The sequence below is a fragment of the Protopterus annectens genome, chromosome 12.part0 (genome assembly GCF_019279795.1).
Source record: "Protopterus annectens isolate FY-2018-M chromosome 12.part0, PAN1.0, whole genome shotgun sequence".
Taxonomy (NCBI): Eukaryota; Metazoa; Chordata; order Ceratodontiformes; family Protopteridae; genus Protopterus; species Protopterus annectens.
In genome coordinates, this window is record NC_056746.1 from 515,818,613 (window position 1) to 515,845,926 (window position 27,314).

Consider the following 27,314-nt stretch of genomic DNA (forward strand, 5'->3'; position numbering starts at 1 on the left):
ATAGCAAGAGTAATGTAATTAATCTTGCTGCTACAGCCATCCCTCCACCTTGACTGCTTTAAAAATTAATTTAAAAAAATAAATGGATGATGCTGTTAGCATTGTGTGTGCTGACAATACTGTTGACAGACGTACCAGGCATTGTGCCAGTATTTGGTTTAAAAAGGATTTCTCCTCAAATAACTAGACACTGACAATAAGCATTAAGAGCAACTGTTAACAATGAAAGTCCATGGATTGGCTAGTCATGCCTATATTACTGCTTTGAAGGGGTGCAGGTAAAAAGGCATGCAAATGAATAGCATAACATTTCATTTTCAAATTTGACTTCTCATTTTAATGAGAAGTTCTAGGGTAATTATTTCACTAGAAAATTCAACATACTAGTGAAATGATTACCCCAAATGTATCCTGATGATGGGATTTTCTAAATCAGATATTTTTTTTCAAACACCTTTATTGAATTATCAGTTGTGAGATTGGCAAATTTACATTCATATAAATGTAATCGTACTATAATTAACATAAATATTTTACTTCACATATTTTGCTATATATCATATAACCTAAGAAGCATTACACACCACTTTTAAAATAAAAAAAAAGTGCTAAAACCAAAAATACTCAGCACTTGTCATAGGAGGACATTACTGTGGGACATAATATTCTTGTCACTCCCAGTTATGGTGCTAAGGTTTCCAGACCAATTGTATATAGACAAACACATACACACACACACACACACACACACACACACACACACACACACACACACACACACACACACACACACACACACACACACACACACACACACACACACACAGTTTTGAGTGTGTGCGCAAGTATGTGTGTGTTTGCTTAATGGGGGTAACTACACTTGGACTCAGAAGGCAGACAAGTCACAGCATAGGTTCATAGGCTGGTACTAGGCTATTGGCCCTAGGGCCTGTACAAGCCTAGCCATAGCAATTCCCTGCTTATTTCTTCCCACAATATTTACTTCTCTGGACCCCTGTCTGGCATAGGTGCACAGTATAGCAGTTTACACTTAATTACAGTTGTGCTATGGGCACTTCTTAAACTTTACACTCTGGGTGAAAGGTGCCCATAACAAGCAGACTATTTGCCCTACATGACAGTAGCACTTTTGGAAATTGCTTGTATAGGTGGAAGGCACACAGCAATAACTACATATTCACTTTGTTAAGTACAGATGTGAACTGTGCCACAAAAGGAGATGGGGATACATTGTACACTATAACAGGTGCACACAAATTACCATCTTATGTGTCCACCACAGAATGTATATCAATCAGCAAAGCAAAAACACATGGAAATAGGATGAGGGAGCAATGAATGGCAACAAGTGTGAGAGTTATTGCAAGTACACAGTAGTGCACAGTAATAGGATTTTCAAAAACAGAACAAACACAAACATACATATATTACACACACACACACGCACATATGCACTAATCTATGTGTGACTGTGTTTGAGGGGATCCTGCAGTGTCTACAACCCTTGTATAGAGCAAATGCTACTTCTCTGAGGGATATATTCTGTTAGGAATGGGCAATGCAATTCGTAAATGTTTGACTACTTTAGTGGCTTGTTACACATTCGTGGTACTACATGTCATTTGTTTCTCATCAAGTAGTGGGTCTTTGTACATAACCTTACTGTGCTAGTGTCTGCCTTTCCTATTTATACAACAGACCACAATGAATCAACTGAGCAGCTACAAACCAAATGTATTCCAGCAAAAGAAGCACTGGGTTAGAGGAGTATATTTTCTACTTTTAAACATTTTTCAACATGGAGGCGTATGCACAAAGCTATAAATTATTGTGGAGAATATCCTTGTACTTTGAGTAGCTGTATGGTTATAGTGGAAGCACTAGCAAAGCTTTCTGTGTCCTGGCTGAGGGACACTTGTAGAAAGCTACAATTGCCATGCATCTCTGTATTTATTGAAGGAACTGGTGAACTGGTGCTCTGTAGGGCTGACTGAGTTGTGACAGCAGTGTAATTCCTGCTCTTTTTCAAATGGGTAAACCTTATGGACTCCATAAGCAAACCCTGTATGCTGTATCATAGGTCTGATAAAAGGACTACTGTACTCTCTTTTAAGGACTGCTTTTGGCCTTGTAAATTTTCCTGAAATACCAGCCTTGTGCAGTACCTGTTATGTCTATGAATCTTTATAGCTGAATCTTGTTGCACTGCATCTAACAGCTAACAATGTGGGGCGGATTCACGAAGGCTTGCACGGAGTCTAAGAGTAGTGTAAGACTCCAGACAGCCAATATGTCTGCCGAGCGATCCAGGAACAGCCGGCAGGGGCGTGCATGAGAGCTCCTAAAATGACTCCTGCACGGACAGTGTTAGGTTATGCAAATTACCTCATTTGCTGCTGAAAGATATGCAAATGAGGTACATTTGCGATCCAGAAAACACTAACCTGTCCGAGTAAGGGTAGTGTTATTTGCAGAAATGTACTTGGTTGGTAACTGAGCACCGTTCTGCAAATAGCAAAACGGAGCAATGACAGCTCCAAATAAAGGATGCATCCAGTTGAGGAAGCATGCCAATGGCCAAATATAAGGCCATTGGCATTTATATGTGTTGCAAAATAATAAAAAATACATTTTTCCCCCGATCTCCGATGTTTAAGCGTAGCTCAGTGTCGCGCAAATGTGTGGCGCTCTAAAACCCCAAAAAATAAAAGCCAAAAATAGGCATTTTATTACAAATATCCATCTGCCATGCAGGCTGAAGACAACATGGCTACTGAGTAGTGGTTGCTAAGGGGGGAAGCTCAGTGTGAGAGATGTAACCAAGCATTAGTAGGCAATCCTATGCAAATGAATATATGGATAGTGAATCCCAATTTTCCCTGCCATGTGAACCATGTCCCTAGAGTGTAAGAGTAGGATTAGGGGAGTAACAGAGTAGTAGATAGGTGACATCATGAGGGGGGGTATGCATCAAAGACTGTAAGCTTATTGGAGCAGAGTGGCATGTGTTTGCTGTGAGTTACTCAGGACTGGAAGAGGCGTGTCTACAGTTGTCTGAACTGAAACCCAGAAACCGAAGGCGTACGCTATTGGCTATAACCAAAGTTTCTTGCAAAGATGCTCACACTGTGTGCGCGCCTGTACACCCATCTAAGCCTGTGTGCCCGTGTAAGCCTGTGTAAGGCTGTCTAAGCCTGTGTGCGCGGATGTGCACCTGCCTAAGCCTGTGTAAGGCTGTGTGCGCGTGTTTGCGCGGCGCTGCCCCCTGTGGAAACAGAAAGGGAAAAGGAAGGAAAAGTAGTAGCAGGAAGTTAATCAAGGAGAACTAGCTGAGCTGCCAGGTGAAATCAATCAGAATCAGCCAATTACACAGGCAGTACACTAGCCCAGCCCAGCCCAGCACTTCAAACTCTGCAAACAACAGTCCCCCATGTTTTACTCAGAAACACTGCAACACTGCAGTATACAAAGAGAGGTGAAAACTTAAAAAGCTTAACTGAGAAAAAAATGTTAGGGGCTGCCATTGATATTATAAGGCAACATGTGCAAGATGCTGAGGGTGGTGCCATTGCGGATGTTGCTGAGCAACCCACAGTGAGGAGACGGAGAAGAGTGTTCAGACCCAGGGTAACCTACCAAGGGCTACATGAGCTGGAGATAGTGGAGCGCTATAGAGTGGGCAGAGAGCTCCTGCAGCAAATTGTTGAGCTGTGCAGGCCACGCCTCACACACAGAACCAACAGAGGGGAACCCATCCCAGTGGAAACCAAGGTATGTGTTGGCCTAAGAATACTAGCAACATGTACCTTCCGGAGACCAACTGGTGATATGATGGGGATTTCACAGGCATCAGCATTCAGGGTACTGCACCTGTTCCTGAATGCCATGTCAGCACATGTTGGTGATCATGTATATTTCCCAAATTCCCGTGAGGTATTGGCCAGCAATATGCATCTCTTCCAGCAAATAGCGGAATACCCTGAGGTAGTGGGTGCAATTGACTGAACGCACATACACATCAAAGCACCAGCCGGTGAGCGGGGTAGAGCCTACATCAACCGCAAGGGCTTCCACTCCATCAACTACCAGGTCGTGTGCGATGCCCAGGGCATAATACTGAATGTATGTGCTGGCTGCCCTGGAAGCTACCACTATTCCCATATCTGGCATCTGACACAGCTGTACCAGACATTTGCCAATGGGGACATCCCTGACAGTCACCTAGTGGGGGATGCTGGATACGCACTGGAGCAGTGGCTGATGACACCCATCAGAAATGCACACACACCTGAACAAGAACTCCATAATGAGGCACACGCACAAACACGAAATGTAATCGAGCATGTGTTTGGAATGCTCAAGTCACGGTTCCGGTGCCTGGGCACATCTGGTGGAGCCTTGCAGTACTCACCAACTACATGTACCCAAATTGTCATGTTATGTGCCATGCTACGCAATATGATCCTGCGAAAACAGCTTCAGAAGGAACAGCATGGAGAAGGGCCAAACAGCCCCCCACCATTGCCAAGGCCTGCACAGGCACAGCATGACTAGGAGAACGAACAACCTGAGCCTGCTCCAGTAGGCAGAAGGAGGCATGCCCAGTATGCTTTGGCCTTGGCAAAGAGGCAATGCATAGCACATACACTGGTTCAGTAGGAACCCTGGAAATTATACCTCTCTCTGATTCGCACATAAAATAAAAAGGATGCCTAACTTGACACTACCTGTTTCCAAACATGTATAGGGAGTGTAATATGTGCATCCGACACAGGCAGCCCTGCAGCACCACCGGAGGCATGATTGCCATGTTCTAAGCAATAAAAAGCAGTGCTAAGCAGCATTTACCAATATTTAGTATATGAAAACAAAATTGCCCGTGCTAACTAGTGCAATGTTGGGCAACGTTGAGCAATGTTGGTCAAGATCGGGCAAAGTCGTGCATAGTTGAGCAAAGTCAGGTAAACATGCTCATATTTGGTTTACTGTTCTTTAAGCAGTCTAGTCTGCCCAGCATGAAAATAAAAAGCAGTGACAGGGCTCGAACCCAGGATACTGTGCACTATAGTCACAGTACTGAACCACTAAGCCATGATAGCATTTCAGTGGCACAGACACAGCAGGACAATTGTACAGTAATGCAAACACAAAGAAATGCTGTATCATGTCCCTAAAGAGGCATGTGGGTTACCTCCCCCACAGGCCCATGCAGACAGAGAACATCTGGGCAGGCGTGTGATGTGGGTTGTGTAGGCTATGAAGTTGCAATCTAATACACGTGACATTGGAAGCTAGGATCTGTAGCACAGTAGTATGCCTCAAGCCAGTACGATAGGAACAGTGCAGACTGAAATGGTGTACCGTACATAGCAGTGCAGGCATAGCAAATGTGTATAAGTGTCAGGTGAAACCCTCATCCTATGTACACCCACAGTAACAATCAAGTGTGCCCCTGGGTAGAAATGTACAAAGAATAGCTGTCCCCCCCGTATGTCGAAATGTTGAAAAGTTTATGCAAAGTGTCTCATGGAAGCCCTGCAGGCACAGCATGTTCCCTGTTGATCTATGACACAAAGGTGAGCCCTGCTGTAAAAATACAACTTGATTTTCCTACACATATAGTATAAATATCTATTCTGGGCGTGCTCACATACTCTAACAAATGTAGTGGATGTCATTCAGCATCACACTGAAAGGTCATGCTGGGCATGCTCACACACTTATGCCAAATATAGAGGTGATTATAAGGGATCTATGGACAAATGTGGATAGACATCTCTACTTCCAGAAACACATTCACAAAGTTGTCAGAAAATCATGTTATGTGTTCACACAAACTGCCAAGGTCTGTGCATGTAGGTCAATGGAGGTTCCCAGTACTCATCAGTCATCAGACCCATCAGAGAGTACCACAACACACTTGCGATGAATCTGACTAGGCACGTTCAGCAGCCAGAAAGACCACTGAAGTACCCTAACAAGAGGATTACTGGCCTCAAACAGTTGCCCCATGTAACAAGACTGAATGTAACCCAATCTGTACTCTGTTGCATACTGTCTACTCAGGAGATCTCTGCCCAACAGACAGGTCCATGTCATGGCTACACTCAAATCTGTTCTGAGTTACAGCTCAATGGCACTAAATATACAGACCCAACTGACATTGCCAACATCCTGGCAGATAGGATCAGTGTTAACTGTACCCCCCTCTCACCCATGAAAGAGCACATCTCTATAATGGAAGGCTGCAAAGTTGCTGTCATTACAGCTGCACAGGTAAAAAACACTCTCCAAAGCCAGTATCACAGCAGCCATGGGACCAGATAACTTCACAGGCTGTGCTCCACACAAACCACAGAATGAACAGGCACCGCACTGACGTACCATATGCAGTCATACCCTTACCTCATGCTTTGTGCCTGTAGAATGGTGCACAGTGACGGTTATCCCACTACACACGGGTGGAGACACCATGGACCCCAGGAACTAGCACCCCATTAACCTGACGAGTCCACTCTTCAAGGCCATGGAATGTATCATCATACAACATATAAACAATTACATTTGTAATACACAAACCCTGGACCACAACCATGTTGGGTTTGTAAAATGCAGATCATGTTACCTAAACCTGATAGATGACACTGAAGCAGTCAACAGAACCGTGGACAAGGGTAAGGTGGTTCACACAGACTATGTTGATCCTGCCATGGCTTACAACACCACCCCACAGTCTGGAAATAGAGATAAACCCACTAAACTAGGTATAAATTGCTATGTCACAAGATGGGTTGCCAACAGGTTTACAGACAGAACACACACTGTGAAAGTAGCAGCCTCCAAGTATGACTTTGGAGCAGTGATGAGTGCAGTACCACAAGGTCCAGTCCTGTGTCCTGTCCTGTTTAGTATCTACTTCCCTGAAGTAAACTTTAACATGGATGGTCTGTGGCTACAGAAGTTTCCAGAGGACTGCAAACTAGGAGCCATAGTTGTAAACACTAAAGATGTGGATATCCTACAAAAGGGCCTCACTGAGACAGATGGCTGTTGTCAAAGCCATGGGCTCTAGCTCAATGCCAAAAGGTGCATTGTCATCTCCTTTGTTAAAAACTCTGTAGCCAAGAACTACAACATAGGCGGTAGTATACTTAACACTGAAAGTGTGACAAGAGACCTTGGGTCACAGGTGTACACTGGACACAACTGTGATAATCACATCCCCACAGTAGTCAGGAAACCCTGCTATGTGCACACCTCATCATAAAATGCGTCTCCTGCAGAATAGAAGAGGACATTGTTCCACACTACTCATCACTCACTAGAACTATAATAGAGTACAACCCCACTTTTGCTATCTACCTCAAGACAACTACAACAACTGTAAAGCCTGCAGCAATACCTCACAAAGAGCATTAGCAGACAGAAATACATGCCATACACAGACCATCTCAAAATGCTCCATCTGTACTCACTTGCATATCACCTACTCAGATGTGTTCACTGTCTAACATACACAGCTGTGTCAAACGCAGAGCTGTTGGACATTCTCCACATAAAACACTTACAATCCCTCTGACCTTTGGACCCAAAACCACGAGTGAAATACAAAAGGAAGGGGTGTACGCATTCACCTTATGGATACCCACACCTTCAGGTTAGTGGCACAGCATGAGGCCTTGGAGATCATGCAAGTACAACTAACATTGGCCAAAGCTGCTCATCAGATTGTAGCCTGCTACAGATCACCTATCTTGTCACAGGAACCTCACTCAGTATTCCTGAGAACAGTGGAAAATATAAAGGTCCTATCAAACACCATTATATGAGGTGATTACAACTACCCAAACCTTGAGTGGGAGAATGACTTGTGTACAAAGTCCTTTGCCCAGTGTTTCCTAGAATTTAAAAGCTCTAACACCCTGGAACAGCTGGTCACCATGCCCACTAGAGGTGACACCATACTGGACATGATCATCACCAACATGGGCTACCAGTGTTCCACAACAGAGATAAAACCCTCGCTGGTAATATCATATCATAAAGTAATCACACTGGACATCCACATCCCGCCCCCCCCACCCAGTCAATGAAACCACCGTGAAGACATTTTCAAAAGCAAACTGCACACGTCCCAAGACAAAAGTGGAAAGTTCCAAAGACCTCTTGCTGTAGGATAATGGTATACAATCTGCCGAATCAGTTACAAGTGAATCCTATGAGCATCTACAGGGATGCATGGATTGAGACATCACAAATAAAACCAAGATGCACTCCTCCAAAAATAAGAAAACAATCTGGTGGTCGTTGCCCATAAATAAGCTAGACAACAGAAGGAGGGAACTAACACCCGATAGAGCCAATTATACTAAAGTAAAGGCATCACTGATCATTATTAGGAAGAAGCAATGATCGCTCATAAAATAATTCAAGGACACTTTCAAAAGACAAATTGCCAAGGACTGTAAGAATGACAACCGCAAAGCCTTCAGTAGCTATACCAGACATGTAGGTGTCAACTTCCAAATATGCTGTCAGCTACTGACAAATCGCAAGGAATACACTGAACCAACTTTCATTGCCCACATCCTGGGGGACAAGTTCAGTGAAAACTTCCCCCCATCACCCCCAAAAGGGCCTGTGTCCATCACAGAAGGATGCAGAGCCCCAGACGTCATGGACATGCAGGTAAAGACAGCCCTCTCCAAAGCCAAGAACACAGCATCAATGGGACTGGATGGTGTCCCAGGCTGCGTCTTACACTAGGCCCAAAAGTAACTACACCCTCACCTACATTCACTGCCCAGACTCAATCGTACCACACAGTATGTACCCAAAGAATGGCATACACTAACAGTCATCCAGCCCCACAAAGGGGGTGCCACAACAGAACATGGAAACCATTGCCCTATATGTCTACTCAGCCTGGTCTACAAAGCTATTGAGCAAATTGTCATGGAACCCATAAACAGTGACATTGGGTACCTCCAGACACTGGACTCTATACAACCTCGCCTTGTCAAAGGCAGATCCTGCCTCCTAAACATAGTTGACTTACTTCAAACAGTTACCAAGGACATAGATGGAGGTCAATGTAGTCCACACAGCCCACTTGTACCTCAATAAGGAAAGTGTCATCATGGACACGCTTACCAGCCTGAACATCAACAGCTATGTCACCGGATGTGTGGCCAAGTGGCTCACAGATCAAACACACATGTTCAGAGTTGCGGGTGCCATGTCTGACTCTAAGACAGTCACAAATGGCATCCCACAGGTCTTGGCCCTGGGACCCCACCTGTTCAGTAGACACTGCTCAGAGATACAGGCAAGCACGGGAGGATGGCTGAACAGGTTTGCAGATGACTGCTAACTGTGGTCCATAATCGACTCTATGGCTGACACACACATCCTCCAGAAGGGGCTTACAGAGACAGATACCTGGTGTCAAAACAATGCCCCAAGAAGAATGCCAAAGAATGCATAGTCATCCCCTTTGGCTAAAACAAAGTGAAAACAAATGACCACATAGGTGGTACTCCAGTATGTATGGAGAAAGTCATGAAGGCCCTGGGGACACAGTTAGATAGTAAACTGTCCTGTGATGATCACATGACCAAAATGTTTAGACATTCCTCCTGTGTAGCCCACCCAATGTCACCTAATGTAACCCACTTTGTCTAGTCTGATGATGTCACCATCCTACAAATATACCTGTGGAAAAGAGAACTCACAGTAATGTGTATAGCTCGTCGTGGTAATGCGTACTCCTGTAGTATCATAAACCAGTTAGGTAGGGGTTTGAATCCTGCACTTGACAAGTGTGTGTATGTGTGTCTGTGTGTGATCTCCTTGGAGAGGAGCAACATTTTTGGAGAGTACTCAAACACCTTAAAACTGGTATACTAATCTTTGTCAGGTCTGATGATGTCACCATCCTACAAATATACCCATGGAAAAGAGAACTCACAGTAATGTGTATAGCGTGTTGCATAAATGCATACTCCTGTAGTATCATAAACCAGTTAGGTAGGGGTTTGAATCCTGCACTTGACAAGTGTGTGTGTGTGTGTGTGTGTGTGTGTGTGTGTCTGTTTGTGTGTGATCTCCTTGGAGGCGAGCAACCTTTTTGGAGAGTACTCAAACACCTTAAAAGTGGTATACTAATCTTTGTCAGGTCTGATGATGTCACCATCCTACAAATATACCTGTGGAAAAGGGAACTCACAGTAATGTGTATAGCACGTCGTGTAAATCCGTACTCCTGTAGCATCATGAAGTACTTAGGTAGGGGTTTGAATCCTGCACTTGGTGAGTGTGTGTGTGTGTGTGTGTGTGTGTGTGTGTGTGTGTGTGTGTGTGTGTGTGTGCTCTATATGTGTGACACTGTTGGACAATGGGTTGTGGGTTTTGCTTTTACTACTGTATGACATATCAGTATGACACCAGTATGTGCATTTCACATGTGAGGTAGCTGTGTGGCAAATACATATGCATACATGTCACCTCAGTGATTGCATTTGTGGGAACCCTGCTTTCCCCAAGAACACATCTGTCATCTTTTCAAGTGTGCTGCTGCTTTCCAGACCTTACGTCACATCTGTATGCTTGTGACAAGACCAGCCACTGCAGTGATCCCTGGCCTAGGTCAACTGTGTCACACACACTCATTACGGCTTCTATAGAATTGTGTGAGTGAGGGTTTATGGCCGAGGTATATGTCAGACCTGTTCAAACGCAGCAGGGTCTATCAATGATGGCTATTCATTATAGGTGTACAACAACCTTTGTGGATAAGCATGCAGACCCCTTATTGCTTATGTGATCCACCGAGGGATTTAAACATGCCATTGGAAATGTGATTATCAAAGGAGATCTGATGTACCACTTGGTTGCGTGTACACATCGGTACCTGTCCTTCATGTTGGTGGCTACTACCTATGTGGTACTGTGGGGATACTATTTTCCGTAAAGGTGGATGACTATGCATAGTTTAGCTTATAGCTTTACAGCATGGGTTTGACAACAGGTATCTGTCTGTATGATACCCTTGTGGAGGATGTGTGTGTCATCTGGAGAATGCATTATAGGCCACAGTATGCATTACCAGACGTGGACGGACATATCCCTACTGTGATTGCTTGTACCTAAGAGAGCTATATGCCAAACAGGGGTGGTCTCAGTAATGGGTGCAGGTGAATATCACTGGTTACTGGCATAGTGTAGTACCCGATGGATCCAAATGTTGCTGTGCGCCCTACATCTGTGTGTCAGTTGTCAAGACATCATCTAACGATTGGTTATGGTCAGGCTGTTGAAGTTATGTATACTACCAGAATGCAAAACAATGACAGATGGTAACAGTATCAACCACAGCACAGTGTCAAACCATATCATACACACGTGTAGTCAGGTTCCGAAATGTGTGTAGTACAATGCATACTGGCCACCAATAGAAACTATGGAGTGTTACTGTGTAATACAGGGCATGTCACTCTGCCCATGTGTCCACTATGCACGTACAAGCAGACAGTGCACCTCCACCATGTTCACAAATGTACACCTGCAAATCTGTGCTACACATGTCCCACAAATACTGTCCACTCTCTAACACATGTTGCCAATGCTACACACATCAGCTAAGTGGCACGTGGACGGACAATACACTATTTTAACTAACACCGGTGTAAACAATACTACAAAGACAATCACAGCTTTAATGCATCATGCCTGCTCAGCTACACTTTAAGCATATCATTACACTCTACTGCTGACAACATGGTAACATTGCTATACTGCTATAAAGTCACCCTGTGCATCAGCACCATGGTAGCCTGTTCCTGCATCGATGTTACAGATGACAGGAGGTGGCACAGGTTTCATCATATGCACAGGGCGTATTGTTGGTTTGCAGAGGCCTAGAATGAGCCATCCAATCAACGTGTGTGTGTGTGTGTGTGTGTGTGTGTGTGTGTGTGTGTGTGTGTGTGTGTGTGTGTGTGTGTGAGGGGCAACAGTACTGCTATGGGCCAATGTTGATGTAATGTGTGCGAGTATGTGTTAGCCCTAGGTGTCTGGTTCATGTGTGTGTGTGTCTGCATGCACACAGTTCCACAATGTGGCTGCCATATACGGGTATTTGTGGGACAACCACAGACTGTACCTGCCAGGCTTTACAGATCACCGTCTCTGGCAACACATACGGTACATGTGCCTGGCAGGGGTGCTACTGACACTATCAGGTACTATGCCAGACTGGGTACTATCCCCAGAGGTAGATGGATGTACACTGGACCCAGGTCCCTGCTGGGACTGTCCAGAGCCACGTGCACGTGGTCTTCTAGGACGGTCTATGGACAGCCCACCCCCAACATTGCTGGGACTGGTACTGGCACTACGGTAGCGGCTGTGACTTGAGGGACATCAGTGGCGACTTCCAGCTGCTGATGTTCCTGGCATACGTCCACGTCGTCTCACCCGTCCCGCACTGTCCTGACACATGGACATGACATTGTGGAGGACATCTAATGTCTTACCCCAACGTCTATCCATGACCTCATTGTAATTATGGATGGCACCTACTAGGTCACGGATACTATCAGTTAAAGCGGTATGTGCCCTCTGTGCCCTTAGTCCCTGTCTGGTGTACCGTTCCATACGTGCCTGTGCCTCCATGACAACGTGGAACATGCGTGACATTGTAAGACCTGTGGCACGTCTGCCATGGGCATGATGACCAGCAGTGCTCCGACAAGAACCCCTGGACATTTGCCTATGTGGTACCGTTCCAGACCTCTGGGTATGGCTGCTGTGTCCGGATGCATGTGCCATAGGTACCACACTGTCCTGGCCATTGACGACTGTAAACTGTCCCTCAGCTACAGGCATTGGTGATGAGGGATGTATTGGCAGTATGACTGTGTGCATGGATGGGGTGGACAGCTGTGTACTGTCGATTGGTGGCCCAACGACAGACCCTGGCAAACACGCCTGTGCCTCAACACACCTATCATCATTATCACTCTCTGAGCCAGTGACATCAGCTTCCCTGCTGCAGTGAACCAGCACAACCTCAGCACCTGTGAGAGGAAGACAGGAAACACACTTTACGACCTGTACATGATGTCAGAACACATGCACATGTGAACACATGCACACGAGAAAACATGCACACAAGCACACAAATACACTCCTCACTAAAGCAGAGACACACACACACACACACACACACACACACACACACACACACACACACACACACACCACCAGCAATCCAGAACATACCCAATAGTGCTTGATGGTGGGGCACAGTATCACAAGACAAACAGTCATATCACACGTGTCAGCATACAGGAAGTGTGTTGCTCAACAGCGTGCAGTGCGAGTGTAGACAGTCATTGTTAATAACAGTATACATGGCTTTGATGCATGTGTGTTGTTGTTTAGTGGTTCTCCTCACCCCGGAATGCAATGTCTACATGGACACAACATTGCTCTGCAAGTATTATAAGCTCTGCAATGTCCTGTGCACCATCACTCACAGGTATACATACCATGGCTGGATGTGTATCTGTGTGTCACATAGATATCCATTTCTGATTAGAGCATCTGTGTCTTTAGCAGATGATTGTGGACACAGGTTTAGCACATGCATGCTATGTATACACACAAGATGAGTGGTGCACGCATACCTGATGGAATACCATTGCTCAACATAGCCATTGTACAGTGGTTATGGTGAGTGTAGGACATATTGTGGACATGCCAGTGCCAGCCATGACATGGCATGCTACAACACAAATGCAACATTAAACATCACACATACACATACACAGTGTGTGTCATGTGACCTATACACTCAATAGTATTACAAGACATATATGTGTCACTTTGTACAAATGGTGATTGCTATGCATATTGTGTATCGGTGCATATGTTTGCACACACACAACACTGAGGTGCATAGCAGGTAATGCTGTATGTAGTAGTGTGGTTACTGTAACTGGATGGCGTGTTGTATCATGAGCCATCATCATGCAGCATCATGTGGTCACTAACGGCTACTTATGTGTGCCAGACCAGCACCTATCATGCTGTACCTGAACCACAGTACCATGGTTACATTCACCATTTCATAGCCAGTTGTTGCATGGGTTTGTAAGGAGCCCAATAGGGAGCATTACCTAACATTAATGTGTTGCGGGTTGGAGAGTGTCGCACTGCCCCATGATAGGCCTCTACCCCTCAGGTATATTATGTGTACTGTGTGGATGACATTTGGGATACTGGAGTGTGACCTTACAGCGTGTGTCTGAATATGCCATGTGTAGCATATTAACATGTACTGCATATGACAGAGTTGTGTATGCTGTGTGCATGTGTAACGATTGCCTAGCCAATGTCCACTATAGTGTAGCCACAATTGTTTGGGATGCTCTGTGTATTGCATGTGTTTGAGGCAGCAACTCACGTTACTGAGATGTGCATAGTCTCACAGCAAACATGCATAGCATGCATTATGCGTAGGTGTGTTACATGTGTACATGGCCTACACCTCACCTATGACATGCACATTTTATTAGCAATATTAAATGTAGAACACACTCACCAGCATGGGTCTGCTGCCTTGCTGTCACACCAGAGGGACCTATACAAGGATATGAAACAGTTTGTCAGTGGCAAAAACTGTGGCATTGCTACTGTGGCTTTGCAATCTTACAGTAGCACAATGGTTGACAGACACAGGCCTACACATCATGTTCCAAATTATCAGTATTGAACAACACCAGGCTCCACATCTTCTAACTACACAGTACACATCTCACATATGCATGATCTAACAACAGAGGTAACAGTAGTCTACAGATATGCATCTTACCTGCACGCTCCATGTGAACTTGCAGGGGGGCTCCGGCCTCCATGATGATGCATGTGTGCTGTTGTTGTCGTTGGTGTCCGGGAGCCCCCAGGCTCAGGAGCAACTCCTCCACTCTGGTGAGGGAGGGATTGGCGGCAACCCCACCACCTGTGGCAAGCTGTTGCCTACGGACATCAGACGCACGCTTCCGGACATGTCTAAGTAAATCACTGCAGTGATGTCATACCTGCTCATAAGTCCAGTTATGCATGCCTATGTCATCTATCCTATGGACAACATCTTGCTACAGCGCAGTCCGCTCATGCTGGTCCTGGCTGGTTCTTGAAAATAGCAGGGTGTACCGTTCGATGAGACAGTTGGTTAGTATCTTATCCTCTGCACGGCTGTAGGCAGGATTGCGATGGTGGGACATGGCCCTGGAAGACAAGAAAACAATATGTGTGAGCAAGTCATGTGGCACACTTAACATTCTACAGTACAGATATCACTGAACTGCCATAAATAGCAAACTATTGTCTGTAAGAGGATACACACTTTCAATACCACATATCAGTGCTCAGCCCACAACTGCCTGACACGCTGTATATATTAAAACATCTTCTGCACAGCAACAAAGAGAAACCACTATGTAAGACTATGCAACAGTACATGGCACACTGTATGCGACACAGTGCACCACCTAGCCACAGTAGGTATATATCCAGCTAATGCATAAAGAAATATGTAATCCATTGCAATGATTATAAAGTGCTACAGTATTACCAGTATACCACACTAGTTGTTGATGGAAAACCCCTGCCTACAATATGTGCACATTCGTGAATATAGGAGGCATACTGCTGTACTAGACTATACATGTTGCCAGATACCCACTCATATCCTGTAACACACATATGACCGGGGCATGTTACAGGCATACCCACAAACACATCAGACATACATACAGGACACAGAGGTATGGCAACCCAGTTGAGCTTTACGTGTGTACCATACAGTACTGTGTGTCAGAACTTACAAACCCTTATGCCTGAGGTATGTAATCTGTGAGGACTACAGGGAACACACAAAACAGTGTTTCCAAGCAATGTGGACATACACCATACTGTGCTGTTTAGGCCTACAGCTTCAGGTAGTACTACAGTTCATACAGGGGTTTGATTCACCAGCAGTACCAATCAATGAGCATACATGTACTGCTTTATCCTCCAATGGCACACCCCAGTTAACACAAAGGGACTACGTCGGACCGTATGCCATACTGCTTTTTCTGGTTAGCAATAGCATACACATCTTTTGCTGGGATCAGAGCTAGGACACATAATACCATGACAGAAACTGAGCTATCCCACATATACACAACTGTGACACATTCACCAACACACTCAGTCAACCTCACATAGCAATTCTTGCAACAAGTACATGTGGATGTGCATTGGTTCATAGGTAGGTTATAGGCTATTGGCCCTAGGGCCTATAGAAGCCTAGCCAGATGGTGCTCTGGCCTTTGACACCAAAGTAATTTAGTTCCATGTGTCCCTGTCAAGCAGAGCTACAGAGGTGATTCCCAGGGTGTAATTCCTATCTCCCATCCAATCATCAAGACTATTCATGATGAGTGCTACTGAGGAGCTTTGTTTGCTATTGCTAGGTAGTTTGTTCCACAGTATGGGATGTCTTTGAGATAGGAATCTATCCCTCCAGCATGTTCTGTCTACTGTGGTGACATGATTTAGGTCCCTAGAGTGTGTAGCTCATAGGGATAGTGATCTGTTTACATGGAGCATGTCCAACAGCTCAGCTCTGGTTTTGACATAGCTTTGTATGTTAGGCAGGGGTCACCTGTGGGTTGCCTGTATGCAACACAGTGTAGCTGTGGTTTGGTGAGACGGTATGCACAGGGCACCTGCTTGAGGACAGTATTACTCTTTGTGAGATATGTCTGTGGTCTTTCCAGTTGCTGTAGATGTCTTGTGAGGTACATACCAGAAGGGGCATTGTACTCTATAATGGGTTTTGTGAGTGATGAGTAGAGGGGAACACTGACCTCTTTTTCCCTGGATGACACAGCTTTTGTGATGAGGTGTGCCATGTAGACAGATTACATGACTAGTGTGGCACTGTGATTATCAAGGGTAATGGTTAAGGGGTTTGCCTTACAAACACAAGGTACAGAGTTTGAATCTCACAGGGGATAACTGGCTAGGCTTAAAAAATGGCTCGTAAGGGCAGTTAGCCTAGTACTAACCTATGAACTATTACAAGGGTGGTTAGAAATAACTGGACATTTTTGGGTTGGGAGGGTGGCCTAATGGTTAAGGTGTTTGCCTTATAAACACCAGGTACAGGGTTTGAATCTCACAAGGAATAACTGACTAGGCTTAAAATGGCCTGCAATGGCAGTTAGCCTAGTACTAATCTATGACTTCATAATTCAAATGGCAGTATACAGAAGAGACTACTGTCCACCTGTGTCCCATGGTCTCTTATCACACTGTCGGTGTTAAGTCTACTACCACCTATGTGGTAGTTCATAGGTACACAGTTTTTAGCAAAAGGGATGTAAATGAATTTCAGACATTGAGCTTGAGGTCATGGCTTTGTCACCAGGCATCTGTAGCAGTAAATGTGACTCTGTCTCTCCCTGCGTCTATATATATATATATATATATATGTGTATATATAGATATATATATATATATATACGTATATATATATATATATATATGTATATATATATATATATACGTATATATATATATATATATATGTATATATATATATATATATATATATCTATATATATATATATATATATATATATATATATATATATATATATATATATATATATATATATATATATATATATATATATATATATATATATATATATAGCCTTATTTATTATCAAGAGACACCACTTATGATATATATATATATATATATATGATATATATATATATACAAGAGTTGTATGTATATATATATATATATATATATATATATATACACACATATATATGTGCACATACATATAAACATCCATTGGTGTTTCATGGTGGGAATAGCAATTATGCGAAGTATGTGAGGTATACAGTTAAGTAATGATATTTTACAGTCTTGTGCAGTGTAGAATTGTACTCACCCCTACAAATACTAACGCAAGATACATGAGTGTATGTAGTTTCTTTTCTACTTATACAATTAACTGCCATACAAAAGTAGCTATTGAGATGTATTCATTTGGCACATGAACTGTTTGTGAACTGCTATACTGTGAATATTAATTTACCCACTTTTGAATAGTTTCTGCTTTTTTAGTGTTGACATTAGCACAGGCTGCTCAAGAAAACTGGACAAATTTCAGTACTGAGTATGCCTACCTACATCCTTGGTAGACCCTGAACACACAGGTTTATTGTACATTTGGGTAGGGGTGCAGAAGGACAGAGAGCATTATGTATTAATGTGTGAACTTTATCTTGCTGGACTTAAAGGGTTGCTGTGTACCTGTTAGTTTAACAAGGCAAGTAGTCTGTCTGCGTAGCTCCCAACTGTGGACCTATCCAGATGGTAGCCAAAGGTTAGCCTGTTATTCTTTGTCTGTGCACCACACCGGTCTTTTCAGCACTGGAACAATGGCATTGTCACAGTTGGTTGCTACCAGTACATCGCTACATCCCTTGGTATTTCACTGTTGTACTCCTACATAAGGGTATGCTTCTGGAACTCCTTCCAAAGCTATATGCACAGTGGGTAACAGCAGAATAGCTGATATGCCTGTGTGTTTCTGCCTCTGCCAGGCCTCTCAAACACTCAGGTACATATTTGAACAGACTAAGGGAAAAGTAGGTAGAAGTGAGGTACACCTTTACAATATTAGAGACATTAAGTTGAGACTTTGAGAGAACCAGAGCATATGGATTAATACACATTTCCTGAAGTACAAGCGGTGTCCAACTCTTACTTATCATTATTCATTAAGTGTAATTCACCACCTTTCTGCCTAAAGTCAGTAGCTTTCGGAGGTATTCAGAGGGACACAGCTAAAACCTGTCTCAAAATCAAGGACATGCCTGAAATTTAGTCACAGTTGTGAAGTATGGCCTCTGCCCTAATCAGATATGCTAGTGTTTGTCCTACTATGATACTGTGTGGGGGTTGTAATGTTCTGCTGTAACATTATTTCCTGCTAGTATGGCTGGTTCTCTTTCCACAGTCATGTAATGCAATTCCACAAGAACTGCTGGTAAGGATCCACAGAACAGGATTTGTGTTATGGCATTCCTATTTGTCCTTTACATGCACTCATTCTGATGCATGACATATTGATTTCAGCACCGATTTGTTGTATGTTTACCATGGCTCAGTGGTACTTCATGCAGTCTAGTGTGTACAAGGTCCGGGGTTCGAGACTGACAGAGGTATTTTATTTTGCTGCTGAGCAGAACAAGGGCCCTGACATACAGAGTGACTAAGGCACTTTTAAGCAGTTGTAAGCGGGTTTGCATGACGCTTAGCAATACTTAGCTAAGCGCACACAAGCACACACTCGCGCAAACCCACTAACTACTGCTTAAAAGTGCTTACTCCCGCTAACCCCCGCACTCATTTCTTTGAAAGAAAAGAAAATGAGGAGATAGGAAAGTGGTGAAAAAGGGGCACAAAGAGGAAAAGACAGTAGGGAAAACAGCTTGGGATGTGCAGGACGGGTGTAGGGAAGGTCCATAGCTGCCCATTTCTTTAACAGCAACAGCTCTGCATATACTAATAATTTGGATGGAAATTTGAAACCTTCCACCCCTGAGAGAGGGGTGAGGACAACAAAGTATGTTGTACTGCCAATTAAATTTCAGTTTATGTGTCCAGCGGACATGTGTGCAAAATGGGCAGCTATGTATGGGGCGTAATTTTTTTCTGGGAGCAGATTGCCCCCCTTTTTTCAGGTGAGAGTGGAATGTGGGGTAGGGGAAGTAGGTATATTTGGGGAGGTAGGCTGGGGAGGTAAACAGACAAGACAAACAAGACGCATACAGGGGCAGAATATGACACATGGGGTGGGTGAACACCATTGACGGGGAAGGGTGTTTGGAAATCGCAAGCCCATGAGCCCACAGATGGCAACAGTAGAACTGAGATCCCCACCCATGGGCAGTCACCACTGCACCTTATGCGTAGGAGGGGCAGGGTCACCTGTGAGTCGCGCCACTCTTGCCTCGAGCTGGCATAGAGGATCAGCGACTGAACGCTTGATCTCCCTACGCACCACAGTCAGGACCGTTCGGAGGGTGATAGGTGGCCCTCCTCTGGCCACGCTTGCACAGGGGGGATGAGCCCCATCCCCTGCAGTGCTTCCACCTGAAGGTGGCACAGGACCAATGGAGGCGGAGGAGGTCCCGGGCTGGGCACCGGACCTGCTGGTGCCAGGTGCCATGGCCAGCTGAGGTGGGACAGGTGGATCTTCTGGGACTGGCCTTCCTGTACCTTCTATGTTTAGGAGGATTTAATGACAATATGAGTTAGTAATAGCCAACAGCATTCCAATTTAGTTGTAACAGCATACAGTAGTATTCCCATTAACCCAACACACCAGAGTTCCAACAGTTGAACAGCAAGCATAACACATGCATATATAGAACAACAGTGGACATTCCAATACCATGCAGGATTGATTGGTGGCAACAGGCCACCAAGATTGTGGTATGTGAACAGGGCACATGCATCAAAGTAAATGCAGATATTTATAAACCAATAGGACATGTGTCCCAACAAATGTTATGAGATTAGACATACCCACTGAGGTGTGGAATTGCATTATTTATGCACATACAGTAGGGTGTAAAAAGATACCTCCATTAACAACCTATATATACTTGTAGTTTACACTACATTCCTATTTACTGCAGTTATATATCCCCTACATATATTATTACACTGGGCAATGTCTGTTAAATTGCAAAATGGGTTTTGCTAGTTCTTGATATACCTGACCTGTATCTGACATACAAACTGTCCTGGATGCAGATGTTACTGCTACATATTTATATATTTCATTTATATTTATATATCTGCATGTCTGTATGTGTTCAGGTGACATTATCAGGTATATGTTGACAGCCCCTTACATTTCTAGCAGCACACTGACATTTCTGGGGAACAGAATAACAAGCTACTCATGTGCCAGATTAACCTGTACATGCCGGCCATGAACAGACAGTTGAGGACTGTATATATGCTTAACAGCTACTGGCACTCCCTTCATCCACTTTATATGGGCCTACCCATGTATGGGTTGACTGCGCTTAATACAACAGTACTATTTCTATAATGCAAGGGTACAACAACATATCGAAGAAAGTGACACGGACACACTCCAGGAATTATACCTTTATTAATTACATTACACACTTTTCTAGTGGCTCTCTCATTTATTTGATATATCAGTGCATGCAGAGGTCTTTTATTCAAGACATATTATACCTTTATTAATGGGTTACAACACCTTTTCACGCTGTCTCACTTATTTTATATAACAGTACATGCAGAGAAGTTATTCAACACTCATTATACCTTTATTAATGGGTTACAATACTCTTTTTCAGGCTCTCTCACTTCTTTTATATAACAACACATGCAGAATAATTACTAACCTGCCTGGTGGTGCAGCTTATCTGCATAGGCTTGCTGATTCGCAGCACGGACACCTGCAGCTGTGAAGTAAATGAAGGGATATTGAGACATACCTATCCATAACATAGACTACAATAGCAATTCTTACATACTTCATTCCATGGCTACATACTCAGTAGTGGGGCATTTTCCATCTCATGGGCCTCCTGTATCCACTGGTTCAGTCGGGCCTCCTTGCGTCTCTTCAGGTCTGAGAAGTGGTGTCTGACCTGCTCACCAGTCCGAGGGACGCCTGTGGCACTGGTGAGATCATGTGCTAGACGGTTCCAGGCTTCCGCTTTGTACTCAGTGCCCTGAAACTGGCCCTGCAGGAGTCTTGCATCATGATGATGGACGAGGAGCCAAACCATTACTTTTGACTCCTCAATGCCCCACCGTTGCACTCGAAAGCAAGAGCCCTCTCCAACACTAGCCATACTGTCTGCAGATGGGAGCTACAACCAGTTATGGCAATTATTCCCGCCTATGGAGCTTAAATATGCCTCATTTCCCACACTTATTTGTGATTGGCCGGTTTTGAAAATTCTCAGCTAAAAGCAAACCTGCTTAGCAATGGGTAAACTTCCATTAATATATGAGTGTGTTGGTAATGCATCCATATTTAAAGCTGTCATGGCTTAGTGGTTTAGTACTGTGGTTATGGTGCACAGTATCCTGGGTTCGAGGCCTGTCATTGCTTTTTATTTTACTACTGGCCAGACTGGCTAGGAGGTGTGGCTGTGTTTAGCCGACTTTGCTCAACTTTGCCCAACGTTGCTCGACGTTGCTCTACGCTGCCCGATGTTGCCCAACATTCTGCTAGTTAGCGTGGTGCGCAGCTCCACGCAAACATGTTTTGTTTGCGCTAGTTGGCGCAATGCGCAGCTCCGCTCAAAACTATTGCGCTAGTTAAAGCAGTGCTCAGCTATGAGCAATTGTATGTAACTGTGCTTAATACTAGTCATCTTTGCTTAGTAGTGCTTCACATTGCTTAAGATACGTTACTTATTCATTTATCAGTATGCATGACCATTACACCTTCTTATATATATATATATATATATATATATATATATATATATATATATATATATATAAAATATCATTCACTACCACATAGGCCATTTCAATGCATTTCACTGAGATTTAAAAGGTAAATGTCAGGAATTCTATTTATGCAAACATTTCCGACAGAAAATAGGTAGGGGAGTGGCGGGACTCGAACCGGGAATGCCTCCTCCTTGTGTGAGGGCTCTACCACTATGCTATTGCTATTTGGCTTAATTTGCATATAAATAGTTTAATATCCTCTTCGATGTCTACACTGCTACCTGTAGCTAAGCAATGGGCAAACCCGCACAAATACGGCCAGCTATATCATGAATAATAAAAAAAAAAAAAAAGGAAACCTTTACATTTTAAACTTGTACAGGGATTTAGAATGTGGGTGAGTGTAGTGTTGGGTATGTGGACATTTGAGCGGACTCGCTCATTTCAGTTGACATTTACAGTTTAGGCACTTGCAGGGGCGTGGATATTTGGACTGCTCGGCAGTCTGACATGCCCCCTGCACTCATGCATGCTCCGTGTAAGCCTTAGAGTTGAGTCAGCACGCCCTCATGAATCTCATGAATATGCATGACGCGCTGACATCATACTCTCAGACTGCAGTTTCCGTGTAAGACTTAGTCTTACATGGAGAATTAGTGAATCCCGGCCTGTGTCTAGTACATGCCATTTTGCTGAACATTTTTTCTCACGTAACATGTGGCAATGTATTCCATTAAGTCAATACTTAATAATCTTTCCTTAAATGTAACTTTACTAAAAACTGTACAAGCAATTCTGCACATAATCAAGAAATTCCTACCATATGGCAGTCTAATCAAGATATTTGTAACACTATTACTATTACTCTATTAGCATTATTAGCTAATGATGTTCTTTAAGTTGCCTTTTTTTGGTTTCCATAAGTTACTGGAACTGATCATCCTTAAAGTTTTGGGTATTAAACTTATGATGTTCACATCATCGAAATGCTTAAACCACAATTATTTATCCCTATCACTTTGTTTCACTAAACATAAACCACAACTATTTATCCTTATTTCATTTCTCTGAATAGTGCTTCCCACTCCATATAATCAACAATGAGTATTTTTCTCCTAATTTCACAGTACAAGGGTAGTGGAAGCCTCTTATTATTCATGTACTTCACTCATACTTGTTTTCCTTTTGGCAGTATTTCTTTTTTACTTTTCTTAACATTTACAACAAATAAAACAATAAAGCAATATATAAGCAATGTGTTCTGTTGGACTTCCTTACCTGGTCATTATGTCATCTGTAGATAGACAGCAATTTCTTGTACTTGTTACCTGACCATTATTTATGGATATGCAGCAATTCTTTATTAAGTGACATCATGTTTCTTTACTAAATGTGTTAGACCTGTTAAAATTTCATTACTTCCTCAGGAGTGCCACTCTAGGCATCTACAAGCCTTTCAGAAAAGTAAAGTACAGTTATGTAAGTTGCACTTACCCATAAGTAGATATCTGAATACCTCACTGTTGCAGTAGCCTTTAGGTCATGCTGATTGTTTCCTGTCTAGTAAACAACAACAGGCCAACTTCAAAATGCTCTGGCTCACCACCACTCCCTCACTTTGATTACTGATTGACGAATACCCAGGAGAGAAATTAGCAATCAGAGTGAAGCATTCTTCAGGACTTTCTTGCCCTTAGAATGAGAGAAGAGCCTGACATCCTGAAATAAACAGCCAACAGTAAGTAGAAACAAACACAGTTGTACTTTACATTCCAACAACTATTATATACAAGAGTAGGGGGATGCAGGGTGGGTGCTGCTACTGTAGTAGGGAGGAATTTGAACATCTACTGTTATAGGTAACTGCAACTGCACTATATTCATCATTCCCACTACTGCAGACTATATGGACTAAATACCAAAGATTACCCAGCGGCCCGGCTGTGTAAACCTTGGCTTGAGATGATTGCCACTACTGAAAGTGACACCCCAACCCCATGTGTGAAATGGGAAAAAAGGGGATGAGGATGGATGGAGCGATCCTGAAAGAGGACAATATAAATCCAGGAGCCTGTTGAGAATGGCCCTAGCTATTGTTGACTTGGACTAAGAAAACAAATACAGTTTGTAATGCTTTGCAAAAGTAGGTACAGAGGACCATGTAACAACCTCTAGAATAGTTCTAGAGTCCACCCATTTCCAGTACGCCACCGAAAATGACAAGACTCTTCTGGAATGTCCCTTGATACTGTCTGGAATGGGTTTTCCACAAAAAAATAATAGCAGAACAAACACGTGGAAATTGTATATTTAGATACAGGATGACCTTTTTTGCCCATTGATAAGAAATAAATAGCTGACCATCTTTTCTTTTTTGTTAAGACAGCACTTCAGCTGTCTATGTACATCCATATTATGTAGAATCTGTTTTCCCTGTTTTTTAGGTTCTAGGTAGAACACTGAGAGATTGATGGTTTGATTCAAAGTAAACTCTGATACCACTTTGGGTATAACGAGTTTTTTGTTTTTTTAAGATACCATGTCCCTTTGGAAAATCAGATAAGACTTCACCTACCATGAGAGCTTGCAACTCAGATACTCTTCTTGCAGATGTAAGAGCAACGATGAGTACAATTTTCCAAGAAACTTAAATTGGATTGATAGGCAGGTTCAAAATGTGACACAGTCATTTTCACTAGCAAATAGCTGAAATCCCAAGGAGGAGCAACCTGTTTTCAAGGAGGCCTCAGGTGTAAAGTCCCTTTCAGAAACTGTTTGACAGCAAACAGAGAAGAAAGAGGAGGAGCCATGGGCTGCAAGATTAACCTTTACAGAGGAATAAGTGAGGCAAGAGGAAAGTAACTCACACAAATATTTGAGCACCAGTGGTTCAACTTCCCTGATGGGCCCCTGGTTATTGGCTAGGCACCGACCAGAAAATCGCTTATCAACATAGGATTTCTAGCAGCAGGCTTTCTTGTCTTAGTACCTGCTACACTTCCTCGTGAAGTAAGTGCTTACATAGTATTAAAGCTGAATCATCAAGGCAGTGAGTTGAAGTTGATTAATACTGGGGTGTATTAAACTCCCCTGCCCTGTGTGAGTAGATCCAGTCTATGAGGAAGCTTGTAGTAACTGACCTTGGCAAATTCCATAAGAAGGGAAAACCAGTGGTGCCCGGGCAAAAAGGGAGTAACCATAATAATTTTGGAATCAGAATTACCCTGGAAATAAGTGGAAGAGCAGGAAAAGAAAAAGGAACATTCCCTTCCAAGGGAATGAAACACATCTATTTTCCAGGCTTGCTTGCAGGATGCCCTGGAACACAACTTGTCTAATTGTCTGTTTTGAAAGGAAATGAACATATCTACTTGAGGTACTCCCCACAACTGGATCAAGTCCTGGAAGATCCCCCTCATTTAATTTACATATGTAAGGCTCTGTCCTGGTCCTGCTCAGCTTGTATGATAGTATGCTGTGCTTTAACTGAATGCAAGATGCTTGGAGGGTTAAGGAATGCTGAAGAGTTAACTCTCAGGTTATAACGGTCAGCCTGTATACAGGTATCACTTGTACCCCTCTGCTTGTTTATAGTGGATATAAAAAGTTTACACACCCCTGTTAAAATGGCAAGTTTTTGTGATATAAAAAAATGAGACCACAATAAATCATTTCAAAACATTTCCCACCTTTAACGTGACCTATAACCTGTACAATTCAAATGAAAAACAAACAATTCTGTTAGGGGAATAAATATAAAAAAATAAAAAATGTACAATAAGCTGGTTGCATAAGTGTGCACACCCTTAAGCTAATACTTTGTTGAAGCTCCTTTTGATTTAATTACAGCATTCAGTCTTCTTGGGTACACACCTGCCCATCAATTAGAGAGACTCTGATCAACCCCAAATAAAGTTCAGCTGTCCTAGTAGGACTTTCCTGACATTTACTCAGTTGCCTGCTACAGCAAAAACCATGGTCCGCAGAGAGCTTACAAAGCATCAAAGGGATCTCATTGTTGAAAGGTATCAGTCAGGAGAAAGGTACAAAAAATTTTCAACAGCATTGGATATACCATGGAAGACAGTGAAGACAGTCATCAAAAAGTGGAGAAAATATAGGACAACAGTGACGTTGCAAAGAACTGGACGTCCTTCCAAAATTGATGAAGACAAGACAAAAACTGGTCAGGGAGGCTGCCAAGAGACCTAAAGCAACACTGAAGGACCTGCAGGAATTTCTGGCAAGTACTGGTTGTGTACTACATGTGACAACAATCTCCCGTATTCTCCATATGTCTGGGTTATGGGGTAGAGTTGCAAGACGGAAGCCCTTTCTTACACAGAAATACATCCAGGTCCAGCTAAAATTTGCAAAACAATACATCAAGTCTCTCAAAAGCACGTGGGAAAATGTGTTATGGTCTGATGAGACCAAGGTTGAACTTTTTGACCACAATTCCAAAAGGTATGTTTGGCATAAAAACAACACTTCGCATCACCAAAAGAACACCACCCCCACGGTGAAGCGTGGTGGTGGCAGTATCATGCTTTGGGGTTGCTTTTCTTCAGTTGGAACTGGGGCTTTAATCAAGGTGGAGCAAATTATGAACGGTTCCAAATACCAATCACTTTTCCCCCAAAACCTTCAGGCATCAGCAAGAATTTCACCTTTCAGCATGACAATGACCCCAAGC

At 43.2% G+C, this 27,314-nt stretch overlaps 1 protein-coding gene across 1 annotated transcript in view; it reads right to left on the reverse strand.

Annotated features, from left to right (window-relative positions):
* The window catches only part of PEMT (phosphatidylethanolamine N-methyltransferase), a 1,144,274-nt gene that overhangs the window by 967,592 nt on the left and 149,368 nt on the right, over positions 1–27,314 (reverse strand). The gene's annotated exons all lie outside the window — the stretch shown is intronic.